Source organism: Oncorhynchus masou, chromosome 6, assembly GCF_036934945.1.
Source record: "Oncorhynchus masou masou isolate Uvic2021 chromosome 6, UVic_Omas_1.1, whole genome shotgun sequence".
Taxonomy (NCBI): domain Eukaryota; kingdom Metazoa; phylum Chordata; class Actinopteri; order Salmoniformes; family Salmonidae; genus Oncorhynchus; species Oncorhynchus masou.
This window is the reverse complement of record NC_088217.1, coordinates 53,273,734-53,297,955: the sequence shown is the minus strand read 5'-3', so window position 1 is coordinate 53,297,955 and position 24,222 is coordinate 53,273,734. Positions and strand designations below refer to the sequence as shown.

The 24,222-nt window shown below is 42.0% G+C and overlaps 1 long non-coding RNA gene across 2 annotated transcripts; it reads left to right on the top strand.

The window, feature by feature from the left end:
- Positions 1–9,948: 9,948 nt before the first annotated feature.
- Positions 9,949–22,790, top strand: LOC135542272 (uncharacterized). Of its 2 annotated transcripts, XR_010456039.1 has the most exons (4): positions 9,949–10,145; positions 19,611–19,744; positions 20,516–20,601; positions 22,225–22,790. It is a non-coding gene; the product is annotated as an uncharacterized LOC135542272 (long non-coding RNA). The 2 variants fall into 2 exon arrangements; XR_010456040.1 differs by lacking the exon at positions 19,611–19,744 and having other exon boundaries at positions 9,954–10,145.
- Positions 22,791–24,222: the final 1,432 nt, after the last annotated feature.

Here is a 24,222-nt window from a genome sequence, read left to right as displayed (position 1 = left end):
GTCTCATCGCTACAACTTCCGTATGGGCTCGGGAGAGATGAAGGTTGAAAGTCATGCGTCCTCCGATACACAACCCAACCAAGCCGCACTGCTTCTTAACACAGCACCATCCAACCCGGAAGCCAGCCGTACCAATGTGTCGGAGGAAACACCGTGCACCTGGCAACCTTGGTTAGCGCGCACTGCGCCCAGCCCGCCACAGGAGTCGCTGGTGCGCGATGAGACGAGGATTTCCCTACGGGCCAAACCCTCCCTAACCCTGACGACGCTAGGCCAATTGTGCGTCGCCCCACGGACCTCCCGGTCACGGATGGTTACGACAGAGCCTGGGCGAGAACCCAGAGTCCCTGGTGGCACAGCCCTTAACCACTGCGCCACCCGGGAGGCCCTCCATGCCATTATATTATATGATTTTATAGTAAGAAGAATATAATTGAATATAAATATTTTCCTATTGCAGAGCAAGAGTGTGCATATGAAGTGGCTATGTTGAACGTAAAAGGGATAATTTGAAACAACTGAATCTAGCGTATAGAATCTATTTGACAACTTTAGTTGTGATTGATTCAAACCGTAGAATGCCTTAGAAATAAAAAATATTTATGGGCTGCCAGATGTGACTATAGGCTACTGATGATTTGAGAAAGTTGCAAAAAAAGTTTGCGCTCCGTTTTTGCCTCAGGCTGCACATGCTGTTCTTTCATCAAGTGATCATATTTTCACCCATCAGACTATTCTCACTTGAATCTTGTCTTTACCAATATGTAACATTTGTTTCGATTTAGAATGGCCCATTATGAAATGGGCAGGAGAAAAAAAAAGACATCCATATGTACTCAAATAGTGAATGAAGGCCACTGTAAGGGGTGCATACTGGCGGCAGAGAAGTCAGACGCAGGAGAGCAAAAACTGTGTTTCCAACGGCACAGTTTAATAATAAATACCACCGGAAAACAGAACAATCAATGAATGGGTACAAAACCCGATGCACACTAGACATAACGTGCACAAGCACTTATAATAAACAATACCAGACAAGGACATGGGGGGGAACAGAGGGTTAAATACACATGTAATTGATGGGATTGAAACCAGGTGTGTAGGAAGACAAGACAAAGCAAATGGAAAATGAAAGGTGGATCGGTGATGGCCAGTGACGTTGACCGCCGAACGTCGCCCGAACAAGGAGAGGAACTGACTTCGGAGGATGTCGTGACAGCCACTTTCCTGCCTGCTCGTTTTTCACTTATGTTGGGTAGGTTACTCCTTTATTTTGCAGTGTGACAGGTGATTTTTTGACCCAAACACTATATTCCATGGGCTCTCCAATCCTGTTCCTGCAGCTACCCAGTACATCATTTGGGAAACCAAGTGAAGTCTGTTCGAGGACATTGATAGTAACATGTTTCCACAACAAAACGTATTCCATTAAACTCTTGACAGCCCCTCTCTCTGCATGCTGGAAAAAGGAATGAAGGAGAGAGGGGAGGAGATATTCTGTATCTAAAAAAGGTAGGCTAATGTCAACCTACTAATTATGAAAATTAAAAAATGCCCTGTAACTAGGCTATTCAAAATCAAATTCACTGTACTTGTAGACTAACTCTGAATTAGTTCAAATTGAGGCAAAACCAATTATGTACCAAAGATCAGTATTTTTTAAATGTTTTCTGCCATGTGTAATATGTGGGAGGCTATGCATTGTATGACGACACAATGATAATTTTAATTCAGTTTTTTTTAGGCTTGATCTCAAACACAGTATATGCCTATGCAGAAGCTCTAATATGCATGTGGGCGTTTTGAATTAATCATCACCTTAGAATGAGCTGTCCATTTCGTTGTGAGGCTTTGACACAACATCCACAATGACCATGTTTACCGCTCAACCTGTTCTTGAACCTCTTTGTTCAAGTACAATTTTACTGTGGTCATGACTGCCGGTGTTATGGTAATATGGTCACCACAACAGCCCACTAGGTTACAGGATAATCCATTTTCTTCAGTAGGCCCATCCTAGGGCTTGTTTACAGTTTTGATTTTGTCCTGCTGGTCTAAGAGGGGAAATGACAGAGTTGGATTTTAGTTAACCTGAATGAAAATAAGGCTATAAATAGGCTACCCCATAAAGAAAATAACATTGATAAGGCCTGTATCATAATGATGGTTTAGTGGAATATGCAACCAGAAACAAAAACAGAAGCTTCACCCCAAGGGTATTTTCTCTTGTTTTTTTTTTTCACTGGCCATACTTTTTACTGCAATTGCAGTATGAGGAAATACAGGTAAACCCTGATTAGAGTTGTATTGCTGTCAAAGCAATAAAGGATTCCATCTGAATCTTTAGACCTCGTACCGTTAAGTGGTTACACTTTAGCCTACTGATAAGAGTTTAATGACAGCAGGGAAACTGTGAGTGACTACTTTCGTATAGGGCATTTGAACTTTCACGTCAGGACATAGTGAACTAGGCCTACCATATAGGCTAAACCTAAACCTTTAGGTTGAAGAAACAAAAAACAGGTATTTTTCATTGAATATGCTCATTTTGGGTAGGGTCTTCATGATGAGATGATGCAACAATGTCCCAGCATGTTCCCACGCAATGCTGTGCAACTGAGGAAATGCCACACAAAGAGGAAGAGAGATTCAGGCAGAAATGTCTGACAGCGGCCTCAACCGTGACCTGGAAAAACTTGCCCCTAACAGAGAGATGGAGAACATTTGTCAACGGACAATGCTTCTTATAGGCGCCAAGGTTAAGACAAGTAAGTCTTTACACCATCCCCAAGTGACCTATATTCTCTGAAAGCCAAGAGCTATTTAATGATAATTATTGTGGCTACTATAGATTTCCAAAGAAAGTATTGGATGGCAAAACAATGCATTCAGAAAGTATTCAGACCCCTTGACTTTTTCCACTGTTACTTTACAGCCTTATTTTAAAAGTGATAATATTTTTTCTCTCCTCAAATCTACACACAGTACCCCATAATGACAAAGCAAAATAGGTTTTTAGACATTTTTGCAAAATGTATTAACTGAAATATCACATTTACACAAGTATTCAGACCCTTTACTTAGTACTTTGTTGAAGCACCGTTGGTGGCGATTATAGCCTTGAGTCTTCTTATGTAAGACGCTACAAGCTCGGCACACCTGTATTTAGGGAGTTTCTCCCATTCTTCTCTGCAGATCCTCTCAACCTGTTAGGTTGGATGGGGAGCATCGCTGCACAGCTATTTTAAGGTCTCTCCAGAGATGATCGATTGGGTTCAAATCCAGGCACTGGCTGGGCCACTCAAAAACATTCAGAGACTTGTCCCGTAGGCACTCCTGCGTTGTCTTGGATGTGTGCTTAGGGTCTTTGTCCTGTTGGAAGGTGAACCTTTGCCCAAGTGTGAAGTCCTGAGCGCTCTGGAGCAGGTTTTCATCAAGTGATCGCTCTACACTTCGCTCAGTTCATCTTTCCCTCAATCCTGACTAGTCCCCCAGTCCCTGCCACTGAACGTCATCCCCACAGCATGATGCTGCCACCAACATGCATCACCATAGGAATGGTGTCAGGTTTCCTCCAGATGTGACGCTTGGCATTCAGGCCAAAGAGTTCATCTTGGTTTCATCAGACCAGAGAATATTGTTTCTCATGGTCTGAGAGTCCTTCAGTTGCCTTTTGGCAAACTCCAAGCGGGCTGTCATGTGCCTTTTAATGAAGAGTGGCTTCCATCTGGCCACTCTACCATAAAGCCCTGATTGGTGGAGTGCTGCAGAGATGGTTGTCCTTTTGGAAGGTTCTCCCTTCTCCATAGAGGAGTTCTGGAGCTCTGTCAGAGTGGCCATCGGGTTCTTGGTCATCTCCCTTCCCAAGGCCCTTCTTCAACGATCAGTTTGGCAGAGCGGGTAGCTCTAGGAAGAGTCTTGGTGGTTACAAACTTCTTCTATTTAAGAATGATCGAGGCCACTGTTCTTGGGGACATTCAATGCTGCAGAAATGTTTAGTACCCTTCCCCAGATCTGTGCCTCGACACAATTCTGTCTCGGAGCTCTACGGACACTCCCCTAGACCTCATGGCTTGGTTTTTTCTCTGACATGCACTGTCAACTGTGGGACCTTATAGACAGGTGTATGCCTTTCCAAATCATGTCTAATCAATTGAATTTACCACAGGTGGACTCCAATCCATTTGTAGAAACATCAAGGATGATCAATGGAAACAGGATGCACCTGAGCTCAATTTTGAGTCTCTTAGCAAAGGGTCTGAAAACATGTGTAAATAAGGTATTTCTGTTTTTTATTTGTAATAAATTAGCAAACAAATTCTAAACTGTTTTCGCTTTGCCATTATGGGGTATGGTGTATAAATTGAGGAATGTTTTTTTATTTAATCCATTTTAGAATATGGCTGTGTTATAACAATGAGGAAAACGTCAAGGGGTCTTAATACTTTCCGAATGCACTTTATCGACAAACTGGCATACGCTGCTAGAGTCCATTGAAAATATATGCTGCACTCCTCATTCAAACCTGCATGATTTGAAATGATTTGCAATCCTTTTCCATTACAAAGGTATCACATGAATCACGAAATTGACGACAGTTTATAATTGAGACCTGAGATGAATGTGAGATGTGGAGATGATTACTTCATACCTAATTTGATCTGAAATGAATTTGTGACTGTTAATATTGTGGCTGTGATTTTCATTTACCACTGGCTTTGGTCTTGTTTAAAGCCTGGTAATCCATTTGCTCCAGTCAAGGTTAGCGAGCCATACTGTTGTAGTTATCTGGCCAGAATTTAGATTAAGCTGGCAGAACACTAACTAATACAAAAAGGGGTTCTGTTGAATTCTCAGTGAACCATGTAATGCAATGCAGTCTAATCAGTATAGTCAAAAACCAGATACATATGTTGATTTACAGGACAAGGCTTGCCCACATTTAGTAGCTTGCTGTATATTGCACACATACCAGTCACCTTTCAATTTCTTACACCATAGCACACTATCATTGTTGTCAAAAAAAATAGGCAGGCTACACATACTGTACGACACACAAGCTAAAAATACAGGCCTCAATCAATCCAATCAAATGTGTTCATGAACCCCTTTTTAGCTTCACAACTGCAGCAGTCAGTCAGTTTTCACAAAGCGCTTGCACACAAACTGAACAATGTGCACATACCATTACGTTTCTCTTCTTATCACTGTGGATTTAAATGGCATGATCTTGACCTGCATATTGAGTGTGGTTGCTGACTCACTGTGTCATATCCACATTCTTGGCGCTTGCAACGCCAAGCGTCGTGGGTTCGTTTCCCGCTAGGGCCACCCATATGTAAAAGTAGTGGCCCCAGCCGACTTGTAAGTCGCTTTGGACAAAAGCGTCTGCTAAATGGGATATATTTTTTTTTATTTTTTTTATTCTCTGTGAACACTGGGGATGGTGTGTAAAAGCCTCTCAATAGCTTCCTCTGAGTGAGTACGTGCTGCACCATTCACCCTGTGTGCCCCGGATACACCCACTCTTCTGCTTTTCAATGCATATACGGTAACTGGGGAAAAGAGAAGTGAATCAAACCATTGTTGCCTCTCGAAATCCTTGAATTATGCATGGAGGAAGTTTCATTTTCACTGGTCTCATTTTCTGCAAAGCACTAAAACCAATAGGTTAAGTTTTATAGACACCTTAATGTTTGTGGAAGGCACTTTCACACATCTTTGTGAATTTCCATCTCTGTGGACATGGACTAATAAAGTCATATTACGGTATATTTTGATTATATTCTGTACTCAGGCTCAGTAAATTCTGTATACGGGCTGACCTTATAGAAAGGTCACAGAGCTAGTAAACAGCTGGCTGTCTCATGGAAGGGATGTTCAGTTATTTCTCTCCTGAAATACCAACCGGAAACACATACAGCGGCAGACAGAGTGGCGTGGACCTTAGCCAGCCTCTAAATCTGGCCGTTGTAGGGCTGATCCCTGATGTTTGACCATCAGTCAGATCATGAAATTATGAAAGGATTATGAAGGGCTCTCGTAACTGGATTATGTTTAGGGAATATTTCATTTATTGTACCTTTTCAAAATCCAAAATTGACATCCTCAGTGTCAAATCAATTTGACATTTTATAATCTACAGTAGACTATTATTTACTATTTATTGAAACTGAAATGAACCAGTCATGCAGTAATGCTTCAATGCCTCAGGATGTCACCCCAAACACTGTGAAACACAAGAGAGTTGTGTGATCACATAGATTGATCGTCAGCCCAACATTTATGCAAAACACCAACTCATAGAGCTGACATTCTCTTTTCTAAATGACAAAGTATCATGTCGTCTCTACACAGTATATTTCTATCTTACGTGATCCATGTCACCTTGCCAGGAAGTGGCTCAAGCTTCCTTGTCACAGGCTCCATAAGCTCGTTTGCTAACTTCCTCATACAACCACCCTACGTACTACTTTCCACTGAAGACAGAAGCTCATATCTTTATACAAACCTTTGGCTGTGACATACATAAATTGAGCCTTTAGGGTGAACATTAAATTCCACCGGATGTCACCTCAAAACACTGAGCACACGAATAGAGATTCTCATCGTGATGGTTAAGTGATCACATAGATTGATAGTGAATGCAACATTTGTGCAAAACACACCAAATGTCCAATGGAGCAATGCCTTTACGTTGGTCTACGTTAAGGTCAATAGACATTTCAGAAGGGACCTTGAATGTGATCTCTTATTGTATGGTCTCTGAAGTGACAGGTTGGCCTTCATATGATGCACACCAGATTTAAAGTAAATGAAGTGTGAAAGAAACCTGGAGATAATTATGTTCCCAATAAAAAAGTGTGACAGAGTAATGATTCACAAACACTTTGTGTTGGGATACGCAGTTGGAAGGGTATTTGTTTAATCAGTTATCTTTCAAAGACTCGTTTATATATCTCACTATGGGGATTAGCTCCTGGCGGATCACTGCACGAAGAACCAATCACACAATGCCTGTCGGTGACAGACGGGTCGAGTGGTGAATGAGGGCCTGTTGTCTGGACCTCTGGCAGTCTCTACGGGGGTGAATGATGTGAGCCCCTCCCTCCTTATAAGGAGTCACTCGCCCGTACTCTGGTAATTCTCTCCTCTCTTTGTGGAGGAAAAGTATGTCAGATTGTCTAGCTTGAGAAACAGACGTGTCACAAGTCCTCAACTGGCAGCTTCATTAAATTGTACACGCAAAACACCAGTCTCAATGTCAACCGTGAAGAGGCGACACCGGGATGCTGGCCTTCTAGGAAGAGTTGCAAAGAAAAAGCCATATCTCAGACTGACCAATAAAATAAACTATTAATATGGGCAAAAGAACAGACACTGGACAGAGGAACTCTGCCTAGAAGGCCAGCATCCCGGAGTTGTCGCTTAACTGTTGATACTGGTGTTTTGCAGGTACTATTTAATGAAGCTGTGTGTGTACTAACAGTTTGGATTAGATAACACAACGTGCCATTGGAACACAGGAGTGATGGTTGCTGATAATGGGCCTCTGTACACTTACGTGTATTTTCCATTAAAAATCAAGTCATTTACAACATTAACAATGTCTACACTGTATTTCTGATCAATTTTGGATTGGAGATGCTTAATGTGAGTCTGGAAGGAGAGTTTACAGTCTAATCAGACACCTAGGTATTAGTAATTGTCCACATATTCTAAGTCAGAACCATCCAGAGTAGTGATGCTGGACGGGCGGGCAGGTGTGGGCAGCGATCAGTTGAAGAGCATGCATTTAGTTTTACTTGCATTTAAGAGCCGTTGGAGGACACGGAAGGAGAGTTGTATGGCATTGAAGCTTGCCTGGAGGGTTGTTAACAGTGTCTAAAAGAAGGGCCAGATGTATACAGAATGGTGTCGTCTGAGTAGAGGTGGATTAGAGAATCACCAGTTGCAAGAGAGATATCATTGATGTATACAGAGAAAAAGAGTCAACCTGAGAATTGAACCCTGTGGCACCCCCATAGAGACTGCCAGAGGTCCAGACAGCAGGCCCTCCGATTTGACACACTGAACTCTGTCTGAGAAGTAGTTGGTGATCCAGGCGAGGCAGTCATTTAAGAAACCAAGGCTGTTGAGTCTGCCAATAAGAATGTGGTGATTGACAAAAGCCTTGGCAAAGTCGATGAATACGGCTGCACAGTATTGTTTTTTTATCGATGGCGGTTATGATATCATTTCGGATCATTTAGTATCCAGTATATACATATGAGTAATGTGAGATGCATGGCCACGCAGTCATGGGTGAACAGGGAATAGAGGAGTTGCTGAGCATGCAACCTTGTGGAGCCCCAGTGTTGAGGATCAGCGAAGTGGAGATGTTTCCTACCTTCACCACCCGGGGGCGGCCCGTCAGGAAGTCCAGGACCAAATTGCACAGGGAGGGGTTGACACCCAGGGCCTCAAGCTTAATGATGAGCTTGGAGGGTACTATAGTGTTGAATGCTGAGCTGTAGTTAATGTACAGCATTCTTACATAGGTATTCCACTAATCCAGAAGGGATAGAGCAATGTGCATTGTGATGGCGAATGCATCATCTGTGGACCTGTTGGGGCGGTATTGAATTTGAAGTGGGTCTAGGGTGGCAGGTAAGATGGAGGTGATATGATCCTTGACTTGTCTCTCAAAGCACTTCACGGTGACAGAAGTGAATGCTATGGGGTGATAGACATTTAGTTCAGTTACCTTTGCCTTCTTGGGTACAGGAACAATGGTGGCCGTCTGGAAGCATGTGGGGACAGCAGACTGGGATAGGGAGAGATTGAACATGTCCGTAAACACACCAGCCAGCTGGTCACCGCATGCTCTTAGGACGCGGCTAGGGATGCCGTCTGGACCGGCAGCCTTGCTGTCGGCCACGGAGAAGGTGAGGGAGAGCTCGCAGTCCTTGGTAGCAGGCCGCATCGGTGGCACTGTTTTATCCTCAATGTGGGCAAAGAAGGTGTTTTAGTTTGTCTGGAAGCAAGACGTCAGTGTCCGTGACATGATTGATTTTCTTTTTGAAGTCCATGATTGCCTGTAGACCCTGCTACATATGTCTCGTGTCTGAGCCGTTGAATTGCGACTCCACTTCGTCGCTTTAACAACATTTCGCTTGTTTGATTGCTGCGGAGGGAATAATTCCGCTGTTTGTATTCAGCCATATTCCCAGTCATCTTTCCATGGTTAAATGCGGTGGTTCGCGCCTTCAATTTTGAGTGAATGTGGCCATCTATCCATGGTTTCTGGTTAGGGTAGGTCTTAATAGTCACAGTGGGTACAACATCTCCAATGCACTTACTCAAACTCACTCAACGAATCATCGTACAAATCGATATTATTCTCTGAGGCTACTCTGAACATTTCCCAGTACGCGTGATCAAAACAATCTTGAAGCGTAGATTCCGATTGGTCAGACCAGCGTTGACTGGTTCTTGTCACAGGTACATCCTGTTTGAACTTCTGCCTATAACAAATGTATACCTTTTGATTTGATGACAAAATATAGTAGCCTACACAGCTGTCGAATTTTGTCGCTTTCAGGGTCCAACTCCACTCAGGGGCATGAATATTTATGTAAATTATATTTCTGTTTTTAATTTTCAATGAAATATCTAAAAACATGTTTTCACTTTGTCATTAGGGGTTATTGTGTGTAGATGGGTGAGATGGATTAAAAAAAAATATATATATATATTTTGTATTCAGGCTGTAGCACAACAAAATGTGGAATAAGTCAAGGGTTATGAATACTGAAGGCATTGTATATGTTGAAATATCTTATATCTACAGCAGAAAAAACATTTGTTGTGTGTGTGTGTGCCAGCATGTGTACCTTCTATCTGCTCGTTAAGCATCAGTTGATATGGAAACAAACAGATGGACACACCCTGCATCTTGGTGGGGAAGGCAGAGACTTTGGCCTGGTGACATACAGAGAAACAACCTCCTTAGGAGGCCAGGCCTGTTCAGAAAGGAGGTTATGCTCCTGTTAGGGACAGCAGGCTTCTTATGCAACATTCATCCTGGGCTCTCTGGAAACCAAACCCTGGTTTCTGTAATACATAGGAGATCCGAAGGGAGCAGTCTGAAAGATCGTACCTGGGTAAGTTCGTGGAAATTGTACTCTGACACCAGGGTTTCTTGAGTTGACATATACAAGTCAAAAGTCTCTGAATGTTTTTGTTGGTTTTGGTGTTTAGTTGTGAAAATACTTAAAAACAGGTGTTATTATATATTCATTTTTTCTTTGTATCTAAAAATATCACTGAGTATAATGTGTGTGGAGGAAAATCTTTGAATGTGTTTTTAAATGTCTATTTAAATAGGAGTCTTTGTTACATTATTTTAAAATCCTCTGTGAAAGATACCACAAGGTCAAAGGTTTACATTACCTTCAACTGTGATGCCATGGGGAAACACCCCCAGCCCTTTCCTGACCTAGAATTCTCCACCGCCAGACTTTGTTACCGCAAGCTTCTAAATAATGCAACTGACATTTTGGTCTTCTTCAATAATTCAGAGTGGTTTAAGAGATTAGTTTGTGATGACCTGTCACCCATCAGTAACGAGTAAACCTTATATAATGACTCTCAATCGGGTGATCTAATCTTCACAATGTGAACCATAACAAGGAAATTACTGGGGTATATATGATCTATAGACAAATGGTGGACTTTGTCACTTTAAGTGATTTCACATTGCTGCATTTTCAACTGACGTGTATTCTTTTTGAATGGTACTGATTTCTTTGAAGTCAGACTGAGGTTACTGCAGTCTAACTTCTAAATCTATGCAGCAGACAAAATGGGTTGGTGTCCAGCAAAAACAGGTAATGTCCCAAGAGATAAAGATTGATGACTGATTACAGAGTGGTGACTCCTGCTGCGCTGCAGTATGCTGTCCCTCAAGGTTAATGACCAGACCATGTGAGAGGAAACCTAAGTCGGACATCTGTCCTGCTTAAGACCAGGCATCAAAGGCTGAAATGACATGTTTCTATCCATTTTCAGATTTGTTGGTATATTGGTCCATTAATATTTTCAATAAGTAGACATTTAAATGTAAAACATATATAATAATTTGTTTATCATACCACCGTCATCCACTTTTTAATTAATTTTAACCACTAAAAATGGACATACATCAATAATTTCAAAGCTCACGACATTAAATTACAAAAATGGAAAAGTGTTAAAAAAAAACTGGACGATAATTTAGGAACTTACTTGGAGAGATGGTGATTGGGTCTAAATAGGCATTTAGTATTTGGTAGTCTAAATGCAGTGTACTTGTCTTTAACTGCCAACTCTTCACACACCAACTTTTTTTTGTAAGCTTCAGAAGCATCTGCATTCACCAAATTGTGTGTGGTTATCTTTAGACATGTTCTCTAGACTTGCCCAGAGGAAAATGTTGATACACTACATCACCAAAAGTTTGTGGACATCTGCTCATCAAACATCTCACCCCAGAGGTGTTTGATGGGGTTGAGGTCAGGGCTCTGTGCAGGCCAGTCAAGTTCTTCAAACACTGATCTGATTTATGACATGTTTAATACAAAATTTATTATTTTAGAAGAAATAGGGAATTTAAGAAATTCGCAAGGGTACCAATATATTTGGCTGCAACTGTATAGGATATATGGTTGATATTGATAACTCAAAGCGCTACAGAGGGTAGTGCGTAAAGCCCAGAACGCTCCCTGCCACCCAGGACCTTTATACTCGGCAAAGATATCTCACTCATATTATCAGAGAACCAGGGTTACGAAAGTAACCTTGAGTTCACTTTCAAATACCCATTTCTCACTATGGGGATATGGCCAATTCTTATATCGCAGACATGCTCTCTGAAGCCAGGGTAGTCCCAAAAGCATCACCTCTCAGAGGCTTTGACACTGAAGACAATATGCGCCAAAGGTGCAGTGACGTCCAGTTGGTAAAAACCTCAAATGTATGAGGGGTGACGCAACATGCCACATCGCAAATATCTCATAAGAGATGCCTTTGAACAGTGCCCAAGAGGTAGCCAAACATCTGGTGGAATGAGCCCTCAGGCCCTCCAGGGCTGTAAACCTATTATGTGACATTGTGAAAGTACAATTCAATGAGGAGGCAGAGAGGTACAGCGCATTCAGAAAGTATTCAGACACCTTGACTTTTTCCACACTCTTATGTATTTCCTCATCTATCTACAGACAATAACCCATAATGACAAAGCGAACACAGGTTTTTTGAAATTCTTGCAAATGTATAAAAAAATCAAAGAACAAAAATACCTTATTTGCTTAAGATTTCAGACCCTTTGCTATGAGATTGAACTCTTTGGCCTGAAGTGTCATGTCTGAGGAAAACTGCCAGTTTCATGCTGTGGGGATGTTTTAACAGCAGGGACACGGAGATCAGTCAAGATCGAGGGAAAGATGAATGGAGAAAAATACAAAGAGATCCTTGATGAAAACCTGCTCCAGAGCACTCAGGACCTCACACTGGCGGCAAAGGTTCACCTTCCAACAGGACAAAAACCCTAAACACACAACCAAGACAACACAGGAATGGCTTCGGGACAAGTCTCTGAAGGTCCTTGAGTGGCCCAACCAGAGCCCAGATTTGAACCTGATCGATCATCTCTGGTGAGACCTGAAAATAGCTGTGCAGCGACCCTCCCCATCCAACCTGACAGAGCTTGAGAGGATCTGCAGAGACGAATGGGAGAAACTCCCCAAATACAGATGTGCCAAGCTTGTAGCATCATACCCAAGAAGAATCGAGGCTGTAAACTCTGCCAACAGTGCTTCAACAAAGTACTGAGTAAAAGGGTCTGAATACTTGTGTAAAATTTCAGTTTTTTTATTTTTAATACATGAACGCCATGTTGACACATGACTGTAAACTTCCATACCTATGGGGCGTGCACGCTGAATATGGGAGTGTTTGTGCACGCACCTTAACACTAGAACCACCAAGATGGTCAATTTGACACAACAATTGGATCTCATTTAGTTGTTATAGCTTGTCTTATAGGATTGGTTCCAAATTCTGCTAGAATTTTCTAGTATATTTTTTTTATTGGAATCCTATATACAATTTCTTGTCTAGGGACAACAGACCAGCGGAGAGTTACTCCTTTCACTGAATAGAGCCGTGCCATCTGTTCCAAAACCAAGTTTCAGTTTAAAAAGCTAATTGATCATTAGAAAACCTTTTTGCGATCATGTTAGCACAGCTGAAAACTAGAATTGGCTTCCTATAGCACAACAAGCATCCTTCACTCATGCTGTCAAACATACCCTCGTAAAGCTGACTATCCTACCGATCCTTGACTTCGGCGATGTCATTTACAAAATAGCCTCCAACACTCTACTCAGCAAATTGGATGCAGTCTATCACAATGCTATCCGTTTTGTCACCAAAGCACCATATATTACCCACCACTGTGACCTGTATGCTCTCGTTGGCTGGCCCTCGCTTCATACTCGTCGCCAAACCCGCTGGCTCCAGATCATCTAGTCTTTGCTAGGTAAAGCCCCTCCTTATCTCAGCTCACTGGTCACCATAGCAGCACCCACCTCTAGCACGTGCTCCAGCAGGTATATTTCACTAGTCACCCTCAAAGCCTATTCCTCCTTTGGTCACCTTTCCTTACAGTTCTCTGCTGCCAATGACTGGAACAAATTGCAAAAATCACTGAAGCTGGAGACTCATATCTCCCTTACTAACTTTATTTATTTATTTTTGCTCCTTTGCACCCCAGTATCTCTACTTGCACATTCATCTTCTGCACATCTATCACTCATGTTTAATTGCTAAATTGTAATTACTTCGCCACGACGGCCTATTTATTGCCTTACCTCCCTAATCTTACCTCATTTGCACACTGAATATATATTTTCTTCCATTGTGTTATTGACTGTACGTTTGTTTTCCATGTGTAACTCTGTGCTGTTGTTTGTGTCGCACTGCTTTGCTTTTTATTGGCCAGGTCGCAGTTGTAAATGAAAACAAGTTCTCAACTGGCCTACCTCGTTAAATAAAGGTGAAATAAATAAAAAATCTGTATCCTTTACCATCTATTGCATCTTAGCCGCTCTGTCACTGCTCATCCATATATTTTATACTGATATATTCTCATCCCATTCCTTTACTAGATTGTGTTAGATATTAGGTTATGTTGTGGAATTGGTAAATATTACCTGTTGGATACTGCTGCACTGTCAGATCTAGAAGCATAAGCATTTCGCTACTCTCACAAATAAATCTGGTAACCATTTGTAGGTGACCAAATAAAGTTGATACCCTGTCTGCCATCTATTCATTGCAGAATGCCATGGTTATCTACAGGGCAGACTATAGGCCTCTGCATCTCAGAGGCCAAACACAGTAAATAATAATTAGTACAGGGGCCCATGGTATAATCTTCAGTATCATCACAAAATCAATTGAATCATTTTGCTAAATAGACTGATGATACAGGAGAATATAACTGAGTAAAAACTCTTGAATGACATTTTCATTTTCTGTTGATGAAAGTTAAAGAAATCCGACTGCAATGAAAGGTTGTGGTCATTCTTCATAAATTCTCTCGCCAGTTATTTACATAATATAAATCAACAGATCGTAAACACCGTTATAATGAAAGTCAACCATGGCAAGTGTATTTTCAAGTTATTGTTTCATAATTCAAACTCTGCAAGTTGAGAAATTGTGTTTCTTTTTTCTAAAATATAGTGATTTATTTGTGATTATTTACCCTAATGAATGCCTTAACGGTATCATGACACAAGGCGAAGCCCAGATGCAGACACAGGAGGCAGATGGTTGGAGTTCAACATATTTTATAATACAAAAAGGTGTAGAGGCAAGAGACTGGTCGTGGACAGGCAAAACTGCCATAAAAAAAGCCAGACTACAGTTTAACTGCACATGGGGACAAAGATCGTACTTTTTAGAGAAATGTCCTCAGGTCTGATGAAACAAAAAAAAAAAACTGTTTGGCCATAATGACCATCGTTATGTTTGGAGGAAAAAGGGGGGAGGCTTGCAAGCCGAAGAACATCATCCCGACCGTGAAGCACGAGGGTAGCAGCATCATGTTTTGGGGGGTGCTTTGCTGCAGGAGGGACTGGTGCACTTAACAAAATAGATTGCTTCACAAGAAGGAAAATTACATGGATATATTGAATTATGGTTGCAAGTTCAAACCCCGAGCTGACAAGGTACAAATATCTGTCGTTCTGCCCCTGAACAGGCAGTTAACCCACTGTTCCTAGGCAGTCATTGAAAATAAGAATTTGTCCTCTTCTGAGGAGGAGTAGGAAAGATCGGACCAATGCGCAGTGTGGTAAGTGTCCATTTTTAAATTAATTGTAACTGAATACAAGAGAACTAAATGAAAACCGAAACAGTTCTGTATGGTAAAACACAGACACAGAAAACAACTACCCACAACCCATAGTGGGAAAACCTGCTGCCTAAGTATGGTTCTCAATCAGAGACAATGACAGACAGCTGTCCCTGATTGAGAACCATACCCGGCCAAAAACAAAGAAATACAAAAACATAGAAAAAAGAACAGAACGCCCACCCTAGTCACACACTGGCCTAACCAAAATAGAGAATAAAAAGTCTCTATGGCAAGGGCGTGACACAGCCACTGTTACTTCAGGCCCAGGGTTGTAGAGGTATAGCAGACGCTCCACCCACTTCTCCCAGACCTCTCTTATGGCTGCCAGTTTGTCTCTCACACGTCTTGACTCATGGTTATCAAATCGTAGCATTCTTGAGAAAGTGTAAAAGACTGTCAGTGGCATTGTGGCATGGAAACTTGCCCTTCCACTCTCTGCATCCCAGAGACTATATGTAGCCTCGCGACATATGCACACCCGCTAAGATTAGCAGCCCTATGTAGGCACGCAGGTCAATCTCATCCATCTTTTTCCAGTTGTCTCCATATTTATGGGAACCCTCCAAATTTGTAATCTCCAGGATGATTATTTTGATGGCTGGGGTGATGAACATGCAAACTCAGCAAAAAAAGAAACACCCCTTTTTCAGGACCCTGTCTTTCAAAGATAATTTGTAAAAATCCAAATAACTTCACAGATCTTCATTGTAAAGGGTTTAAACACTGTTTCCCATGATTGTTCAATGAACCATAAACAATTAATGAACATGCACCTGTGGAACGGTCGTTAAGACACTAACAGCTTAAGACAGTAGGCAATTAAGGTGACAGTTATGAAAACCTAGGACACTAAAGAGGCTTCTCTACTTTCTAAAAACACCAAAAGAAAGATGACCAGGGTCCTTGCTCATTTGCGTGAACGTACCTTAGGCATGCTGCAAGGAGGCATGAGGACTGCAGATGTGGCTAGGGCAATACATTGCAATGTCCGTACTGTGAGACGCCTAAGGCAGTGCTACAGGGAGACAGGACAGACTGCTGATTGTCCTCGCAGTGGCAGACCACGTGTAACAACACCTGCACAGGATGTGTACATCTGAACATCACACCTGTGGGACAGACACAGGATGGCAACAACAACTGCCCGAGCTATACCAGGAACGCACAATACCTCTATCAGTGCTCAGACTTTCCGCAATAGGCTGAGAGAGGCTGGACTGAGAGCTTGTAGGCCTGTTGTAAGGCAGGTCCTCACCAGACATCCCTGGCAACAGCGTCGCCTATGGGCACAAACCCACAGTCGCTGGACCAGACAGGACTGGCAAAAAGTTTTTTTTTTTGTCTCACCAGGGGTGATGGTCGGATTCGCGTTTATCATCGAAGGAATGAGTATTACACCGATGCCTGTACTCTGGAGCGGGATCGATTTGGAGGTGGAGGGTCTGTCATGATCTGGGGCGGTGTGTCACAGCATCATCGGACTGAGCTTGTTGTCATTGCAGGCAAACTCAACGCTGTGCGTTACAGGGAAGACATCCTCCCTCGTGTGGTACCCTTCCTACAGGCTCATCCTGACATGACACTCCAGCACGGCAATGCCACCAGCCATACTGCTTGTTCTGTGCGTGATTTCCTGCAAGACAGGAATGTCAGTGTTCTGCCATGGCCAGCGAAGAGGTGCTCAATCCAATTGAGCACGTCTGGGACCTGTTGGATTTTGACCCCCCCCCCCTTTGTTCAGGGACACATTATTCCATTTGTTAGTCATATGTCTGTGGAACTTGTTCAATATTAGTCTCAGTTGTTGAATCTTGTTATGTTCATACAAAATATTTACACATGTTAAGTTTGCTGAAAATAAACTATTGACTGTGAGAGGACGTTTGCTGAGTTTAGAATGTTGAGGCGATGTCCTGGGCATGGGCAACTGCGTGTCTTGTTGGCCCTGGGGTCATCCATATGACATGTTGTGCTGCCATCCTGCCCCGGTCGTCACATAATGGCAAGGACCATGTTATTTTGCTGTTCTTTGACAAAAATGTCTATTTTTTCAGCTTGGGGAAGAATACAACCCAGAGCACGATGCATCATCTTCAAATGAAGAGGAAATCCCCCATCTTTTTCTTCAGATACCTCCTCTTCTAAATCATTGTTCTCTTGTTCCTCTTGCACATCTGAAAAATAAATCAGATCTGCCACCTGTTGGGCACTGAAACGTGCACTCATAGCTTCAGCAAAGAGAGAACTGCGACTGTCATCTGCAGCACCTTTATAGCTTTTGACTGCATTCCCCATTAGTAAACAATGCTTTCAAATTTTGTTTATTTTGATTGTCTGAAATGGTTTTTATTTTGTCTGTGAATTTTAGTCATGTGTGGGGTCGTGGAGGGGAGATGCTGCACATGCACAAGACAGTTTTAGTTGTCTGAGTTATATCAGTAGCACACAATCTCAATTTCTCGTGTGTGTGTGTGTCTTTGTGGTTTTTGTGCTGTGTATTTTACAACTGCCGGGTCAAAAATGACCCTATGTCAATCTTTGTACCCTGGTGGGGTACAGCTTTCATGAAAATATGAACAAAGGCGATGTTTCACTTTTTCTAATGTTGGGGTCATTCTACAAAAAGTAATCAACTTGAAAAAAAAAAAATATATATATAAATTTGAGGTTTTATCTGCTGTTAAATATAGTGGCAGGTCATGTTTCACCCTTAAGACAACAAGGGTTAAAAAGAAAAGCAATGCACATTCCAACTGTTGGTTGTACGAAGCACATTTTCCCGTTTATTTTATGATCACGGAAATGTCACTTTATGACCACTCAAACAAACGCCAGTCCCCTTCAAAATGTCAACAGTGGAGTGTGGTTTCTGATTCGCATCTATTTCAAAGGCGACCCTTGGATGGGGATTAATGCACCAAGGTAATATTTATACCACAAATGTTTTCAAAGTATCTCAACTGCAATGGAAGCCAAATTTCGTATATAGGGTTTGGATCGTGCCCACAACGTACACTTGTTGTGTGCTGGTAAATTATAGAGCAGCACGTTTAGATTATAAAACAGGGGGCTATCATGCTGCGTTCATCACATATCTGGGGAAAATCCACTTGAACGCCCTTTCAACTGATAATTACTTGTGGGAAACTCGGAACCTCCGAGTTAAAATGACTGTCAGTTATTTGCGTAGAGCTTCCCATTGGTCGATTCAGATACTTCCCAAGTGGCAAACTCGAGATCATCCCTTTAAAACGAGTTAGCATTTCGGAAATGTCAGTTTCCTTCTTCTGACTGGCACTTGAACGTGGCATGAGCTCCCGCATGCTAAACTCACGTACTAAGGAAACAACCTCGATCACAGACTTCAACAATTAAATGCAACAAAACATTATTTTTGAAAAACTGAATTAGTATGGCTTTTGAACACAGTTTGTTTGCAAGGATTATAGCTTTACTTTTAGCTTATGGTTGATGCAACTTGTTTGGCATTAGCCAATCAGTGTTGTCAATGAGTTTAAAGCAAGTGAACACACACAGCTGGTTGCTCCCAGTTTACAAATAGTATTTGTTTTAGTTTCCAACTTGTTATGAACGCAGCATAATTTTCCTGAACATAGTCTCCACCTAATGTTGAATATGTAAGAGGATTTGAAAAAAACAATCATGAATATGAGTGAAATCCATGGTGAAAACTACTGGAGATTGGGGGTGGGGGGGGTGGTACCTTTAAAAAGATGCTGAGAATAATTTCATGCAAATGTATTACATTTTGCACAAGTACTGTATATATGCAAATGAGAAGTTATTTTCAAACATTATTCTAGCAATATAATACAAAAACATAAATAGGCAATTTTGGCATTTGTTGATTCAAATATGAAATTTGATTGTTGACATTCAATTTAACACCTGAATTCCTATTAAAACTTCTAGAATCCATCGTTTTTCTTCTTCTTTCAGTTTGCTTTGTTTATGTGCTATAATTAATTGAATATTTGATGAGTATGAAATACAACAAAATTTTGAGCATCTTACTCCATTATGCATCTGTTACATTAATCAGAACTGTATTATTGTCCCTTTATCCATTTTGATGACCGTTGCTTAGTCAAATTCCTGTTGAGGTAAGGGTGCGTTTAAGGCTAATGCCACTGTTTCCCTCCAGTATGTTACATTCAGGGAAGAAAAATCAAGATAGTTGGGGGAGAGGAGACTTGAGGTTGAGCAGCCAGTGCCTAGCCTTTATGTTGAACTCCAGGGACTGTCTTCCAGAGGACACTTTGGTACACAAACTGCTAGGTGAGAAGCTCTAAAATTGGCTTATTGAGTGTCTGCTGACAAAACATTAACACGAGCCACACCGATATAAGATTCACTGCCTGTGGTTTGGCACGGGACCATCCACTGTATTAGTAAAGCATCGGAAAAGCATGTCACTAATGAAATGAGTGGAAGAACAGAAATGAGTCAAACTGATAATTATCGAACCATTAGTGGTAAGTTATAGCGTGTAATGTCATAGCGTCAGCCAAGCCATTCGTTGGATGTTTGAATGGATTTTTTTTTTGGTGGTATCAGGGGTATCAAGGCAGGATGGATTTGATCTCTTTGTGGACTACCGGATGAATAATGAAGGCTGCTTCACTTTGTGTTCGACCTTGTGCCTGCCACCTGTCTGTTTCATGGCACAACACTATCAAGCTGGTCAGTCAGTTGAAGATATAAGTATACACCATCAGTGATCAGTGGGGCGCAAGGGCAGGCCATATGGCTAGGCACTAACTTCTCGCATGAGTAGCAGAAATCTGATCACAACAGACTCCAAAAAAAAAAACCACAGACAGTGACTGACATGACAATGGCCAAAGTCAAGTAGCAGGTCCGGTGAATTGAACTGGCAATAATGATACAGCCACCCATACGATCTACTCTAAACTGACAAACATAGAAAACACAGAAACAATGTGTATGCATCAATCTGTTAACTGTGCTGTGTGTCACACGTGCATATTAACATACAATATATTTCCTGTGCCCTGTGTGACAGTCTCATATCTGCTCTTACCGTAGGAAGCCAAGACAGATCATCTCATAAAAGATTCATTTGTTTTTGTAACGCTGTCGTGGGAAGAAGTTGAGGACCAAGGTGCAACATGGTAAGTGTTCATGATATTTCATTCAAAAACTGAACAACAAACAAAGAAACAACCTACACAGTTCTGTCTGGTGCAGACACACAAAGACTGAAAATAACCACCCACAAAACACAATTGAAAACAGGCTTCTCAATCAGGGACAACGATTGACAGCTGCCTCTGATTGAGAACCATACCAGGCCAAACACAGAAATATAAAATCATAGAAAAACTAACATAGAAAAACTAACATGGACAACCCACCCAACTCACACCCTGACCATACTAAAACAAAGACAAAACAAAGGAACTAAGGTCAGAAGGTGACAGTTTTGTATTTAATTTGCTGCTTTTGCTTTTGAAGCAATGTATTTCAAAGCCGTTGTCAAGTACATAACCGTATATTATACATCTAGCATGTAGAATTATGGTAATAATTATGGTAATAGTTTCTCAGTTCTAAGTTAAGCCAGCAATCTCTCCTCTATTTCACATCCCTGGAGTATTTCACACTTCATATCCTTTACCAGCTGGCGGGGATTCTAAAAATAGCCATGTCTGATCTTTTTAAATGCTATGTTGTGTTTTTCCTTTAATTGATAAGGCCCTTCATATAGAGTAGACATCCCCTATCTTCAAACAATCTCTGTCCCACTCACTCTTTTGATTTGAAACACAGTGTTTGAGGAAACAAGCACTTGGCATCCTCTTTCTCTGCCATGTATCAGATATAAAAAGAACCATTCCTCCTGTGACATGACACATTCTCAGGCAGTCACACATGAGGAAGTCCCTTGTGTTGTTGAGAAAAGGTTAGAGTGTGAGAGAAATGCCATCATCACACTGACTGACTACAGCACCGAAGGCATTAATAACAGTTAACACAAAGTGTTAACAAGAAACCAGGCCTGGTGTCACATGCTGACTATCAGTCCTCTCACCACCTCACGTCTCTGCTGGTCTGTAGAAGTATAGGCCTACAGCCAGTGATGTCATGCATCAGACATTTTTGAGGGGACTCTGATGGCCAAGCTATATACAGTGTATTTGCATTAATTGTTACCACCCTCAGTTACAATAGGCATGACACCTCTGTCTACAGCATTGGTTCAGATTGAGTTTTTTTTAGCACCATTCTACAGTCTCATACAAAATTGTTGGCACATTTTATAAAAATTTGCAAAAACGACTGTACACTGGTGCTCTTCCATGCCGTCCCTAGGAGGGGTGCATCACTTGAGTGGGTTGAGTCACAGACGTGATCTTCTAGTCCGGTTTTGCGCCCCCTTCGGGCTTGTGCGGTGGAGGAGATCTTCGTGGGCTGTACTCAGCCTTGTCTCAGGGTAGTAAGTTGGTGGTCTGTTGATATCCCTCTGGTGGTGTGGGGGCTATGCTTTGGCAAAGTGGGTGGGGTTATATCCTCCCTGGTTGACCCTGTCCGGGGGTATCGCCTGACGGGGCCACAGTGTCCCCCGACCTCCCCCGTCTCAGTCTCCAGTATGTATACTGCTGTAGTCTATGTGCCGGGGGGGCTAGAGTCAGTCTGTTATTTTTGGTGTAATTCTCCTGTCTTATCTGGTGTCCTGTGCGAATTTAAGTGTGCTTCCTCGAATTCTCTCTCTCTCCTTCTCTCCCTCCCGGTAGGCCTGAGCCCTAGGACCATGCCCCAGGACTACCTGGCCTGATGATTCCTGGCTGTCCCCAGTCCACCTGGTCGTGCTGCTGCTCCAGTTTAAACTGTTCTGCCTGCGGTCTTGGAACCCTGACCTGTTCACCGGATGTGCTACCTTGTCCCTTGTTTACAACCACTGTGATTATTATTTGACCCTGCTGGTCATCTATTAACCATTTGAAAATCTTAGAACAATCTGTCCTTAATGGCCATGTACTCTTATAATCTCCATCCGGCACAGCCAGTAGAGGACTGGCCACCCCTCAGAGCTTGGTTCCTCTCTAGGTTTCTTTGTAAGGAGTTTTTAATAGGCACTGCAATCTGCATTGCTTGCTGTTTTGGGTTTTAGGCTGGGTTTCTGTAAAACACTTTGTGATATAAGCTGATGTAAAAGGGCTTTATGAATGCATTTGATTGATTGATAATATTTCAAATTGAGCTATATTGTATGCAATTTTTAAAATTTTTATTTTATTTTATAATAATACAATTGCTCAGATTTTGTTTAACAAGTAATACAATAGAAAAACATGAAATAAAAAAATAAAATGAAAAACAATTGTCTTGAAAATGATTTGGTACCCCTGTTTTCAATACTCCGGGCACCTTCCCCTTGTGACGATAATGACACTGAGCTTTTTTTCTAAAATGTTCTATGAGATTGAAGAACACATTGGGAAGGATCTTAGAACAGTCCTACATACAAAATATTTCCAGATCCTTGATATCCTTTGCTTATGGACTGCCCTCCTTATTTCAAACGACATGTTTCTAATGGGGTTTATTAAGTTCAGAGACGACCATTGCAAAATGTAGATTTTGGGGTAAATTAACCATTTGGTAGAGTTCATGCTGCTTTTGATCCTAACAAGGGCCCCAGGACTAGTGGAAGCAAAACAGCCCTATACATCAAAGATCCACAACCATATTTTACAGTAGATATGACATACATTTTTGCAGATGCATCCTCTTTGACTCCAAACCAACCACTGGTGTGTACCTGACCATAGCACTAGTTCAAATGAAGGTTCCAATGCCATTTTGCAGGCATTTACTCCAGGCATTTACATTTGTTGCTTGCTCTCTAAATGAAAGCATTTTTTTCCGGAAACCCTTCCAAAGAGTCTGTTGGCGTGGCAACCTGGTCTCAGAGTTTTTCATATTCACATTAGAGCTCCGAGAAAGGATTGTGTCGAGGCACAGATCTTGGGAAGGGTATCAAAAGATTGAAGGTTGCAAGATTGAAGGTCACCAAGAACACAGTGTCCTCCATCATTCTTAAATGGAAGAAGTTTGGAACCACCAAGACTCTTCCCAGAGCTGGCTGCCCGGCCAAACTGAGCAATCGGGGGAGAAGGGCCTTGATTAAGGAGATGACCAAGAACCTGATGGTCACTCTGACAGAGCTCCAGAGTTTCTCTGTAGAGATGGGAGAACCTTCCAGAAGGACAACCATCTCTGTAGCACTCCACCAATCAGGCCTTGATGGTAGGGTGCCCAGACGGAAGTACCTCCAGTGTAAAAGGCACAGGAGCCCACTTGTAGTTTGCCAAAAGGCACTTAAAGAACTCTCAGACAATGACAAACAATATTTTCTGGTCAGATGAAACCAAGAGTGAACTATTTGGCCTGAATGCCAAGCGTCACATTTGATAGAAATCTGGCACCATGCTTACAGTGAAGCATGGTGGTGGAAGTATCATACTGTGAGGATGTTTTTCAGCAGCAGGGACTGGGAGAAGAGTCAGGATCGAGGGAAATATTATGGAGCAAAGTACAGAGAGATCCTTGATGAAAACCAGCTCCAGAGCACTCAGGTCCTCAGAGTGAGGGGAAGGTTCACCTTCCAATAGGACAATGAACCTAAGCACAGAGCCAAGACAATGCAGGAGTGGCTTTGGGACAAGTCTCTGAATGTCATTGAGTGGCCAAGCCAGAGACCAGAAATGAACCCGATCGAACATCTCTAG